At 22.6% G+C, this 15,095-nt stretch overlaps 1 long non-coding RNA gene across 1 annotated transcript in view; it reads right to left on the bottom strand.

Moving 5' to 3' along the window:
- Nucleotides 1-6,108, bottom strand: part of LOC129606993 (uncharacterized) — a 41,004-nt gene extending 34,896 nt beyond the window's left edge. Inside the window, exon 1 of the long non-coding RNA XR_008696790.1 lies at nucleotides 5,877-6,108. This is a non-coding gene — a long non-coding RNA (uncharacterized LOC129606993). The remainder of the gene's footprint in view (nucleotides 1-5,876) is intronic.
- Nucleotides 6,109-15,095: the final 8,987 nt, after the last annotated feature.

Raw genomic sequence — 15,095 nt, 5'->3', positions numbered from 1 at the left:
TTTTGAGCCTTATGTCAACACAACATATTAATATGAGATTCAATTTATCAACTTCAAACTTCAAAAATTATCACGTTTTATGAAAATCGATCAAAAAATAATTTTTTTTTTTTTATTTTTCTACTTTTTTTCTTGTTTTCACTTTTATCTCGTTCCACAGAAATATCCTTTTTATCTGTCACCGCGAAAAGTTTATTTTTTGTGAAATTTTTTCCTTTTTGTGAGTGTGTTGTTCGCTTTCTTTTTTGTTTTGTTGAGTTTCTGTTTTTGATTCAATTCATTTTTTTTTGGTTTGTGTTGTTTTCTGTTTTTTTTTTTTCAATCAACACAATAATAATAATGATGATGCGACATGGTGCCGCAAAAGAAAAGCACCACAATCCATCAAAAATAAAAACTTTTCATTTTTCTACCATTTTTTTTTTTCAATATGAAACTTTTTCATTTTTTTGTTTTTTTTTTTTTGCTGTACTCATTTTGGGAAATAAAAAATTAAAGTAAAAAGTAATACAAAGAAGACTAAGAAAGAAGCTGAAACTTGAAGCGAGGAGCATAGAGGAAAAGTGTAAGCATTCTAATGCCTTAGCGGTTTTATGTATAGATTGACTCACACATAACATACTCGTGTAATTGCTGGCATACTTCTTATATAAGTTGATAGACTTGCAAAAATACAACCACAAAGTTCTTTTTTATTTTTATATGTGAATACAATACACAAATTCTGTATATACAGTCATGTACGTGAAAATAAGGAGAAAGCCATAAAAAAAAAATTAAAGAAAAAAATACATAAAAAAGAAAAATGAATCCATTTAAAGGAAAAAAGAAAGAAAAGGAAAATACAAAGAGAAAAACATTGAATCTATATGCTCCCCATAATGAATTTCGATTATTCCTTGTCTGTTCTTTCATTTTTCTTTTCTGCTTTCCTTTGCTTTTCATTCTTTTTTTAACATGGCGGATATTACATGTCAAAGAAACTTTAAAAAAGAATAATCAAAAAGAAATAAAATACGATGTTAGTATGTATTTAATCATGTATATATGTATGTACGTAGGAATGTAGTAGAAATTCATACGATATTTTAAGGAAATATAAGGATAAAATGAAAAGTGAATAAAAAAAAAGAAACAAAAATCAAATACGATACGAAATTATAAAAGGCAAAAGGACACGTCAAATTCTAAAAATGTTAAGTGTAATCATAGATAATGTATAAAAATTTCATGATGACAGCACATTTTATATACTTTAAAATATTTAAGAGTATATTTGAATTATTAAAATTACATACAGTATTATTTTCATAGATAATTACGATACATACAAGTAATTTATTTAAATAGTACTTTTTATTCCTGCATATACTATAATCAGACCTAGCACATAATGATAATAGAATTCCAAAGTTCATCACGACACATATCTTCTGTCAAAATCTCATATACATATGAATTTGAACAACGCTTTCCGGAAATCTCTTATTATAGAAGACAATATCGTCCCTGAAAGTTTAAAAAACTTTATTCGTATGGAATTTCAAATTCACTGAAACATTATGTCAGTTTCAGAAGTAGATCCAAATTTCTTTCATATAATTTCAAGTTTGTGTCTAAGAAAACAAAGGAAGAACGAACGAAAATAAAAAAAAAATTATTGTATATAAGAGTCAATACTAATAAATAATCAATAAATATGAGTGTATTTTAAAATTGACATTTAAGCCAAGTGAAGAAGGATCTTGCATTTAACCATTTTGATAATCCTTCTTTCATTCAAATTTAAACTTTCTTTAATTCGTATTTTATTCTCATGAAATGGTCCCATAGCTATTACTGTTACTATCTTAATTTTCTATTGTCCTCATGAAATACTTAAAATTCTTATTATATATGTTCCTTTACCATATACTTACAGAAATTACTTTTTCGATGCGCTTTATTTAAGATTTTATAAAAAAAAAACTTGTGTAAAAATGAGCTTAAAATTGCTTCCAATTTCACTCAGAAGTTCCGATTTCTATATTCAGAGTCAAAAAGAACTTAGGAAATATGAAAATGTGTAATAATTTTTTTTTATATTTTCCAGTTTTTGAATATGCGTGAAGAGCCAATAACTGAACATTTTGTAACCAATACTCGTACCAATAGTTAGATTTGATTTCAGAAAAAACATTTAAGACCTTAAACAATTTAAGATAAAATAAATTTTATGGAATTCTAAGTTGGCTATTTATTACTTATTCATTGAAAACTTAAAAATCAACATGAAGTGACTACATACACGTACATATGTACATGTTCATTTAGAAAGTTGCCAGAACTTTTCAACGCAATATAATATAGAAAAACATGCATTAAATATTTTTTTTATAATCTTTCAAATTTTTCAATTCGCAAGAACAGCACTTCTAATTAGTTCTACAGAATTATTCAAAATAATTTCATATATACATACGTACATATGTATATTTCCTTGTAAAAATTATTTTGTAATTTTATAAACATGATTTTAAACTAATCTAGAATTAAGTACTACAAATGTATTGTTAACATACTTATAGGTATAACATACAAAATTATTTAATGATCTATGGATATACAAGGATATATTTTAAATGAAACACAAAACTCCCCTTTAATATACACATATAAGTGTTATATTGTGCGCCACACAATTTTATTGGAATAAAATAAACTTTTCTACATTAATAATGTATTTTGATTTAAAACTGAAAGTTTGAATTTATAAAAATACATCCATTTGTACATATGTATGTAAGTAATAAATAACAATATTTTGTAATATACATTTAATCGTTTATGATTCTCAGAGAGTTTGTTTCTTCATGCGTCAAAGTTTCATAAAGAGAATTTTGTTTCAATTGAATACAATATTACAGTAAGAATGTATTTGTATAGGTAATTTGTTATATGTATATGTAAATAGAAAGCGGCTACAAACAACTTCGCGTATATACTGAAAAATAATTTTGTCTCCTACTTTTATATGAAATTTTAAATTTTATTGATTAAATTGAATCTAAATAGGTATAACAAATAATTTATTATTTTCCGCTTATGACAACCAATTATGTAATAAATTTCTTGCATGAGCAGCCTATTTTTATATATTTTCTATGATAATTATTCCTGATTATTGTGTATTGTGACACGAAAATTACATAATTGACTTTACAAATTAATTAATTAATTTATTACGTTTAATTTAGGCATATTTTAATTATAGTCTGATTTATAAGCACATTTTTCTCACATGGATGTATTACAACGTATTTTATGTAATTACCTATGATAGGCAAATTGCAAATTTACAAATTTCAAGAATATACACTCAATATATTCAAATTAATTTATGCCTTTATAGATTTACATATATATTATGGTAATTTTGTATATACCCATAACCATAATTAAGGAAGACAAAGAACAGAGAACACTATTCTATAGACGCCTATTAAAAAAATATTCTAAACACCGATACAATATTTTGCATGCTTTGCAAACATTGAAACACTCACTATAAAAATTTTGATTTATCGATTGAATATAAGATTAGTATTATACTGCAAAAAAAAATTGTTGGAAATTATTAGAATAATTAAACAAATTTAAATACGTTCAACAATGCTTGTATTAACAGAATGAAAGAAAAATTAGTGAATGATGCCTCTCAAAGACCATTACTCAACAAAAGAGTTAGATTACGCCCTATAAATTAGTAAAATAAAGGTGACGTGCAAGTCAAAGTAATACCTACTTTGTTTATGAGAGAAAACAAGTATCAAGGTGTTTTAAATTGTACATTTTAAAATATTTTTAGAGCAAATAATAATTTTGATACTACCACAATCTATGGGATATATTATTAATGTTTATGCTAGGGTATTTTAATTTTTCAGAAACATTTAATGAATATTTTAGTGTATGCATCTGCAGTATGGAATCTATTTTCTACGAAAATGGAAATTTAATTATAATATTATCTTTATGCTACCATTACACATATTTTAATTAAAAAAATTTATAAAATATCAAAATTAAATTACTTATTAATTTCAATACATTTTCTTATAAAAATTTTTAAATAATTTGTAATAAAATTATTAATTTCTTATTAAAAATTGTTCAAATGCTCGAAGCAAAGAGAAGTTTTTAAGTTTTTAAGTATAGGAGGATAAACAATAATTTTTTACTATATTCGTCGTATATTAAGCGCATATAAAAGTAAACGGTTATATAAGAAGGTTAATTAATTGTTTTTAATAAGCATTAAACTATAAGCTTTATTTATTCAAGATATTGTAAAAAAATTTTTTTTTTAGCTCATTAATTTCAAGTTTATCATATGAAAACAAATATTTGTTTTTTGTTTTTAATAAACTGATGCCATTATTATTAATTTTCATACACATGAAAAGTTGAGAGAAAAAATAGCATCTCAATTATTAATACTTGTTACTTTTATTTGTTTTTTTAATAAATTTTCTTTGAATTAAGTGTTAAAAAAAAAAACATTATCAAAAGTGGTTTTAAAGTATAATCCTCAATCAAATTGCTATTAAGTATTAAAAATTCATGTATGTATATCTCACGTCATTGGTTTATAATAAGCTACTGTTTATGACTATTTCAAAATCAAGTAAGTATTGCGCATATTAATTTGTCAAAAGAAAAACAATGTAAATTGAATAAAGTAATATAGAGTTTTTAATTAATTTGAGAATTAATAGAAGGGAAATTAAGTATAGAAGGCGCGAAAAATTAATTATATAAATAAATTGAAATTCAAGTATAGCAATTTTGTATTGAGTATAAAGCTGTGTTGTACAATTTCCTACTTCTTAGCTTGGCAATAACACAAAGATTTTTTGTTTTATGTGTAGATTATACACAAATTTCAAAAATCAAATTATTCACAAAAAGAAAGTTTGTTGGTAAAAGTATTTTTCAAAAGTGCTTATCATAAAGGTGATGAGGTTCTTTTTTTGAGTAGCGCTATCACTTTGGCACGAGCTAAATATTTCCAATTTAGTTGTATTATTTTCTCAATGACAATAATTTTGTAAAATAAATCTTTTAAATGAAATTTTAATAATGTTACAATATTCTAGTTAAAATTACAATATTTGAATGCGTTTGATTTTAAGCTCTTTGTATGCTACTAATATCTTCTAAATTTTTCTCCCGAATTTTCGTGTTATTATTTAACATTAAATAGTTAATATTGGATTTTAAATTTTTTAATTAACATATTTTGTTTTCATATATAAAAATATAACCAATGTTGTCCTCATTTATTTTGTATTTCAATTTTAATGGTACACTCATCTGCCTTAAAATAGCTATGAAATTTATTTATTTGTATTTGAAAATCGTAATGAAAATTAATGTAAAAATATTGATATGTACATGAACATTAATTAAGAAAAAAAAAATTGTTATAATTATAACAATTAAAGTTAAAAGTATAGAAACAAAATAAATAAATTTTTTTTTAAAAGTAATCAATTAATTTTTTGTAATTACTTTACTCTTTGACATTAATCATCATTAAAAATATTGAAGTTGAATAGTGTCTTCTATAGTCGTTATTACCATCAATCACATTATTTCTAATTCACATCCAAATTACTTGTATACAGTATAAATGAATGTATGTAATATAATTTTGTTTAATGATTTGATTGCATTTATTTTAAATATTTATTATTTAATTTTGAACGAATTTTAAAATATTAATGTTACATATACTGCACAATTTATATATATATATATATACTTACATCTACTTATATACGATTTCATATTATATGTATAGGAAAAAAAAAGCTCCTTTAATTTAAACTTACATTATTATTTCGTATCCACTGTATAGGAGAGAAAAAATTCGATATAAAATGACAGCAATTTATTTTCATAATGACAGAAAAATTTCTACCATTGTTTTATTATTTAACTATGTTTTTAATTTACTATAATTTGTTTTCATATTTTACTTAATAATGTATGTCTATTATACATACATACGTATATTCAAAAGGATAAACAGGATCTAAAATAATATTTCTATTGTATTTAAATTATAAATATGAAAATATTGCTACACCATTTTTATTTTTTTTAACTTTTCCATAACTTTTAATTTTCTGTCTCATTATTCTTTTTTCCAAATGCTATTTTAACATTTCTGTTTTTTGTACAATATTTAGGAAATAAAAAAATTAACTAATTTTGTTGATTTTGTTTTTTTTTTGTTTTTGTATCGATTCTACACGAACACGAGTATAACATTAATAACAATTTGTTCAGGAACACAACAAAAAAAAAAAACTAAAAATATTCATAATGATTTATTATTAAAGTTAAATAAATCAACAATACAAAAAAACAGAAAAAAAACTAACAAAATGACGATAATAATAAAAAAAAAAATGTTACAAAACAATGAAAAATGATAATAAAAAACGAGAAAAACCCGTCGCTATCAGAACCACCGTAATTCAACTGTCATGAAAAATCATCAACTTACCATATTTCACCAGTGTGATAATAACAATTTCTGGTGCTATGATGATGGTAAAGCGCTGTTATACATTTTATTAGAAAATTATTACTATACAAATCTAGAAAGAAAAAATAAAACAAAATCAAAAACAAAAAAAAAAATGAAAAATTCCCAATGTGTATTGGAAAAACAAACAAAATCGCAATAACAAAATTGTAAGAACAAGGCAACAAAAATCGAAAATCATAAAAAAATTTTTTTGAACGTTTTTCTACTACATTTCATTACAAAAGTAGTAAAAGAACCTCAAAGCATTTTAATTTTTTTTTTGAGTCCTTTTTTTTCTGATTTTATTGTTCAATTTATTTTTATAATAATTATTTTGGTAAAAAATGTAAAAGGGGAAAATCATATTTCATATCTGCAGACATTTTATTCTATTTAACCTCAACATACATAATATTTCTACATACATAGGCACCCAATTCAATCTTCTATATTTCAATTTTTGACATTAAAAGGAACGAACATCAAAACATATACATAGCTAGTTTAAATTTTTTTCTAACTAACCACTATTCGTTTTTCTACCATCTCCCTGAAAAATTTTTCTGTATATAAATATAATATAATGTAATATATACAAGCGCATGGCCATTGTATATATAGATTTTAGAAAAAAAATATATAAAGTGATTTGTAGTATAGATAAGAGTGTAGCGTAGAAGATATTACAAACACTACACATATACGTATGCATATTAATTTTTATTTTCAAAACCAATACAAATACATAGAACTTTAGGATAAAATTTAATGTGACATTTAGATAATAATTTTTATTCTCATTTAAGAATCTGTCTATATGTATTATGGTACAAAATATTTTGTATATGTAAGCGTATATGAATTTTGAAATAAAAAAGTGGCAGATGTGAATAAATTTTAATAGTACTTTTCTTTTAATTATGAATGAATATACTGAGCACTGCAAGAACAATAAGAACGAAACAAAAAAAAATTATCTAAATATTGTAATCGAAGTAGTTCGTGCTATAGTAAGTCAAGCTGTAACTACTTTAAAATATTATAAAATAGAGCAAAATGTGAGTATCATAGATGGAATTAATTTATGGTTTGTAATTGAAAAAATTCTACGATTCAATGATCCTAAACTAATTTTTTTTAGAGTCTGTTTGTATGTATGCACGCATTAAAAAAATATACCACTTTAACCTTAAAAATCAGCTATATTGCGTTACGCATACGCTTGGTCAAAAATGCGCAAGTATATTATCGGTTCCATTATGCAAAATATAAAAAACATTCTATTTTATTAAAAGTCAAAAAAAGGAAAATTTTTACTTTCATATGTTAATTTTGACTTAGAGCTTATTACTTTGTTGTCTACTACTTTTTGTTTTTTTTTTTTCCCCCGTCGAGGACTGAAGGCCTTCAGCCCTCCCTACGTCGACCTATAGGATTTCCAGCCCCACCTACATTAGCACAATACCTACGTACCTGAAAAATTATAGTATAGCAGCCACCTCAAACTTCCAACGGGGTCCAGCTTTTCCATCGAGCAAAATATACTCTTGTCGACTATATTTTTGATATGAAATATTACGAAATTTTGATAAAAACACTTAAAAAAATTTTTGCTTTATTTAAATTATCACAGTCTTCGTCTTTCGTTCTATAGTAAATCACCGTTTCACTAACACTTAACATAATATTGGCAAGATAGTGTTGTAATTATATGAACCCATACAGTTTCTAATATAGCATATTTCTGTTAATAAATAAACACTAGAGCTTGTTTAATGTAGGCTTCACTTTCAATAAATTTAAAAACAAATACTAAAAAACAATAAAAACCATTTAATTTGCATAAATTTAGGAGAATTATTAAAAAGAGTATAGTAAAACTTATACATAACGAACTGTTTAATAAGAAAGTTTTTTGTTCGATAAATGGAAATGTTTATTATATACGTGGAATGTTCTAAACAGAAGTTTTACTATTATTTTTCGTAAGCAACCAAAAATCGCCGTTTTCCAAAATTTCTCTTAGTTCTAAGACATTAAATGAGTTTCCCGTTAATAGCAAAATGTAGATTATTTTATAGTCTTAAAAATTATATTACATTTTGTTTTAATTTTAACACGAACTAACTTAAAAATTTAGGTGCAAGTTACTGCTGAAGCACGTGAATTTAAGAGATTATATCAAGAACGATAACGTCTTTTAAATTTTCTTAATTTATTGTTCTTAAATTGCACTGTTTAATGATTTCTGGGCGAAAAAATATTTAAGTTTCAAAAAATATTTTACATTTTCTAATTATTTTGCAGTTTTTTTTCCTTAAATTCTTTTGATTGTAATGTAAAATTAATAACATGTTTTCACGTTTTTTAGGATGAACTTCAATAAGGCTATTTTTGTTATAATTTTTTAGTGTAGTAACAAGCAAGTGAAAAGCACAATATAGCATAGTGTTTCGCTGCAATGTAAAAATTAGAGTTTTAAAAAAATCAAGTAACAGATGAATGCTTTAGATTCCGAAAAATTTAATTTAGTTTATTATATATGTATACATTTTAATATATACAAGGATTTTTTTAAAAGATCGTATGCAACTTAGAAATATCGAATTTGATATTATAGTTTCTCGGTACTTAAGTTTGCGTTTGAATCTAAAATACTATGTTATTATCTATATGATATTCAAATAATTGCGCATATAAATTACTTAAATATATTTTAGTCATACATACAACATCATTACATTTATATTATTGTATTTATACTGACGTACACTCTTATTTTATTTATAAAAATTGATAATAACAAATTGACTTAGAAAAATTCAAAAATATAATTTCATAGGAAAAAATACGTGACAAATGCTTTCAAATTTAAAAGATTTTACACGCGATAGTGCATACACAACACAACTACACATATTTATTATATCATATACATTCCAGTATACATAATATTATGGACATCATAAAATAATTGTATATAAAAAAATTTGAATGAATTGACAGGGTGTATGTCAAAACAAAATAAGGTTTAGTATATTCTCCAACTATAATTTAATAAGAGAATTGTAAAGATATAGAGATATGCAATTAGTTGTGGCTTGATAGTTCTCTATGTATATGTACATGGCTTGAAAAAACATTTTCTACATATTGTTTTTGACTTGTATGTATAAGAAGCTATATTATGCTCGATAGCTATATGGCATGTCTGATACTCGCTTTCATCTAGCATTCTAGCCGAAAATGTATACACCATGTAGCTACATACAAATAGACATGTAGTGTAGACATATCGAAATTATTGTTGTATCATTACTGTATTCTTATATTATATATCTATGTAAAAGCTTGTAGAAACATATATCTTGACAGCTGCTGTGTACAGTACAAAATAAGAAATTTAAGTATTACCACTTTTATCTTCCCTTTAAATTCTTTCTTTCTCTATTATACTATTCTCTTCGTATGCTATACTAATTCCAGTTATAAAGGAAACATAAAGAAAATGTAAACTTATAGATACATACATAATAAAGCTTTTTACCTCACAAACATTACAATGCAAGTATATAAGGTAGCGGCGCTTATTTATAAGCATAATATGTAAGTATTTCAAAAAGTTTTAAAATAGTAAAATAATGCTTACATACATATCTAATGTCCTCTGTCAGAAAAAAGTGACTATAAATTGAATTCAAATTAAACTGCACAGGTGAGAGAATAAATCAGAAATTTACATCTCTTTACGTACTCAAAACGAAGGAGAGAACAATAAACAAAACAAAAAAAAAATTTAATAAAACAACAAACCATTTGGTGTATCGCACACACTCAACAAAATCTAAACCAAAGCCCAACAGTCATTTTATGAGAGCGAAACCAATCTATAATAATAACAAAAAAATAAAATTGTTGGTGATATACCAACAATTTTGGATGAAAAGGTGGTTACAAAAATAAAGGTATACTTTTTTAATAGTATATAGAATGAAAGAGAGAAAACGAGAGAGTAAATTTTTTATATAAAATTTTTATGTTTTCTTTATTTTTTTACATTGTAATACAACGATGAATAAAAAACGAAACGCCCCGAAAAACAAAATAAAAAGATGAAAACAAATTATTTTTATTATAATTTTGTTTCCAAGGTAACGAATCCATATCAAAAGGTCTGATTGGTTCTGTAAGGGATAAAAAAAACTAAAGGAAAAAGAAAAATGAGTAAAAATAAGAAATAAAAATTTTCGTACCGTTGTGTTGTCGTATTTTTACTGTTCGTTTATGTGGTGCATAAAATGACTAAAGTATATGTGAACGTTATTCATTATAATTGTGTTATTGCTCTTCGACGCTTGTATTCTTGTATGCGTTTTTTCATGATTTTTGTTTGGTTAGGAGAATTTAATTATGTATTTAGAAAAATTCATGCGTACAGTTTGAATTTTGAACTTGTTTTAATTTTTAAAATATTTTTATATTAGTGTTGCGGGAAAACTAAAAAAAAGAAGCAAAAGTGTAATGAAAAAATATTTTATCTATTGTGTAGATTTTTTTTTAGTAATTTTACAAATAACGAGTTAAAGGAGTAGGGATAAATTTATGTTATAAAGATAATATTGATTAAAAATTCTCCTTATTTTTTTTAGGTTAGTTTCTAAAATGTTGTTAATTGGAGTTATTTCAGATAATATGTTATTATTTTTCATGCTGACGGTATATTACAAGAACCCAGCGGAAAATTCACTTTTTGTCATTTGTCACTTAAAACTATTATTTCTTGTGCATCTCTATAAGTATCACACACATATGTATGTATATGTATATATTAAGAACAATGTAAGCAGTTATGTTCGTATATACTTACGATGAAGAGAAATTAAAAATTAAAAAGAATTAATTTGAAAATTTTTTCTAAATTATGTAGATATGTGTACACACATAAGTATAGTACTAATCTTGTGCCCCTAAAAGTATGTACATATCTATTTTGTCTTCAAATTTAAAAATATGTAATTATTGCGCATTCGCTTGTTTATTAAAATCTTTAATAAATTTAAAATTTTTTATTTCAATCGAAAACGTTTCAATAATAATATTAATTTGTTAAATTATTTTTTAAATTATTAAAATATGAAAACATAATTTTATACAATAAACATATTTAATAAAATTCAACATAAAACTATTGAAAAACAAAAGAGAAAAGCTTTTCGTACACAAGAAACCTATTCTGCAATTTTATATACATTTTTCTCTTTCGTCTCTCTTTCGCCATTTCCTGTACTTTCATAAAATTGTCTCTTTCTTATGTAAAGTTAGGAGATAATATTATTGAGAAAGATTTGGAACAAAATTACAGAAATTAGAAAATTTTATTTTGTTTTTTATTTTTTTTTTTCATATGTTTTTTACATATACATTACACTTTGGTTTCAAGCTTAAAAGAGCATAAGTATATGTAGTTTCCAATAGTATGGGAAAATTTTTCTCAACTCCAATATTGTAAATTAAATTCTATATCAATTTTACATTTAAATAAATCGAATACATATACAAATGAAAAATTTTACTACTAAGATGCGATTATTTTTCACCAACACATAGTCATGTATTGAAATACGGTTTAACAATTATTTAATGCTTATTATTATGAATGTGTATGTGCCTATGCGAGTTACCGTCATATTATATACAAAATTTCAGTTATTTCATATAACCATTATTGAAAACGACAAGAAAAAAAATAATAACAAACGTATAAGAAGGAAGAATAAAAACCAAAAAAAAAAAAAAAAATTTTTTTATATTTTTGTTTTTTTCTTTTTTGAGTGTAAAAGAGATGAAATACGAACATTTTGTATTTTGTTGTTGTGTTTTTTTCACTTATATTCTTGTTTTTTTTTTTTGCGTTTATTTTCGATTTTCTTTTTTATTTTATAAACGTTTTATGCCAAAGCAAAGAACACTTGAATTGTCGATTGTTATTAAGCCAAATAGTAAGTAGGTATTCCCCTCTGCAAACAGTCGCATCTTGTTTTGAATACCGAATACAACATCATCATCATCATCAAAAGTTAGTAAACTGTGTGTTTTGAAAAAGATTTCTTGTTAGAGATCCGTGGTGCGTTTCGGGATTTTTTTTTTGTTTTTTAAAGAAATACTAATAAAAATAATAAAAAATAGAGGAAAAATAAGAAAAAAAAATTTATAATGCTAACAATTTTTTTGCTTTCATTTCTTTCTTTACAAATTAAAATATTTGTATAAAAAATAATATTTCGTTTTTTTCAATATATCACATTAGAATTATTTCGTTTTTTTTTTCTTAAATATATTTTAATATAAGTACATATTTAAATATTAAATATAATTGATTCGTGTACACTAAATTTTAATTAATAAACTATATATGAGTTTATATTATGTTTACTAATTAATAATAAAATAGTAAAAATGGTGATAGTTAAGAAAATATTTAAAAATGAATTAACTTTTTATTATTGTGTACAAAAGAATAATTTTAATATCCATAAAGAATATTTGGAAAATAAGTGAATAAACTCAAATTTTGGAATATTTTATTTTTTGTTTAAAACCGGGAATAAAAATATATATAGGTAATATATTTTTTAATATTTAATTTCTAAGTAAAATTTCTAAGAATATTAATATTAAATAGAAAAGAAAATTGTAAATTTTAAACGAAAAATATGGAAATCGTGAGAAATTAAAAAAAAAAATACATTTAAATATCAACAGTATTAAAAAAATTAATATTAATTTGGACATATAATAAAATATAAAATTAAACTTTTTCAAAATTAATACTGAAATTTAAAAAAATTCTTAAATGGGCAAAAATATTACAGTAAAACAATTTTAAGACACAAGGAATATAAAAAATTTGAATGCATTTTCATTTAAAAAAATCTAAATTTAATTAAAAATTTAACAAAAAAAAAAAACATTTAAGATGAAAAAAAAAAATTGAAACACAAAAGAAAAAAATTTTTAAACAAATTTTAATAAAATAGTAAAAAAATATATAAAATATAACAATATACAAAAGTTATATATGAAACCTGTTGCAAGTTATATGAATTTATTGATAAATATTCATATCAATTGTACATATATATATATGTATATGTATATACTTACACGTATATTATTTATGTAACATGAATTTGTATAATATATATATATGTACATATACATATATGCATATACCCATAGAATATTTCAAAAGTTTTTGATATAGTTTTGATTCAATTGACATTTTTGAAAAACTATATCGTCATATTATCCACATCATTCCATATTCGAGGGACGATATATACATACATATACGCATTGAATACACATATACATATAATAATAAAATACCATTATCCTTTTTTTTTCCGATGAATTTTACAAAATTCGTGATATAGGTACATATAGGTGCCGAAGTACCTATACAACTTTTTATAAAGTTTATTATACACATATTTTATAAAAAAATAAAGTATACGGAAACTATACATTCTATTGTAAAATATATAAAAAAATAAAAAAAAAATTAAATAAAATTTTTGAATTTTTATTTATGAAATAAAGAAACTTTTAAAAGATATATATTTCAAAATTTTCACATATTATATTGAAAAAAAAAAACAAGCATAGAATAAATGTAACGAAAAATGTAAAATTTGTTACCTATATATTGTATATATATATATAATATAAATATTTATATAACCTCAACATCCTATATATACACCTACAATGTATATATATATATATATATATATATATAGTTAATAATATTACATCTTTATTCTAATTTTGTTCTTTTTTCTCTTGTTGTTTTTTATAACAATTTTGTAACTCAAAAGACTAACAAATCTAAAATAAACATTTACTTAGAGTAAATATAACAAAAACATTGTATGTATATTGATACATTATTTTTGGTTTGTTTTTTCTTATAAAATAAAAACAATTTAAAATACTTGATATATATATATAAATTGTATATATACAAATAATATGTGCATAAATAAATGTTATAAAAATATACAAGTATTTTTAAAGAAAAATATTTAGATATGATGATAATAATAGAGCTATAATTCAAAACAATCAAAAATATTTTAAAACAAATTCTTAAGTTTTTATAACCTTTTTTTAATTTAATTTTTTTTCTGAATTATTTTAATATAGATTTCATACATATACATATGCGAACAAATTTTTAACATATGGATAAAATATTTAAAAAATGAAATAAAAAAAAATAAAGTGATCAAGAAGCTATACTAAATTAAATTGAAATAAATTAAAAATTTAAAAATTCATTAATGAAAAATTAAAATTGAATAATAAAAATAAAGGAAAAATAAGATAAAATATGCAATATCTGATATAGCATTATACCGTCTGTGTAATAAATCATAAAATAATAGTATGTATTTAAAAGTTTTTGAAGAATTAATAAATTTTAAACTTGAAAAAAATACTTAAATAATTA

The sequence above is a fragment of the Condylostylus longicornis genome, unplaced genomic scaffold, assembly GCF_029603195.1.
Source record: "Condylostylus longicornis isolate FDR11 unplaced genomic scaffold, ASM2960319v2 ptg000023l, whole genome shotgun sequence".
NCBI lineage: Eukaryota > Metazoa > Arthropoda > Insecta > Diptera > Dolichopodidae > Condylostylus > Condylostylus longicornis.
Note: the sequence above shows the minus strand (reverse complement) of the source record. Positions and strands in the feature narration are given on the sequence as shown.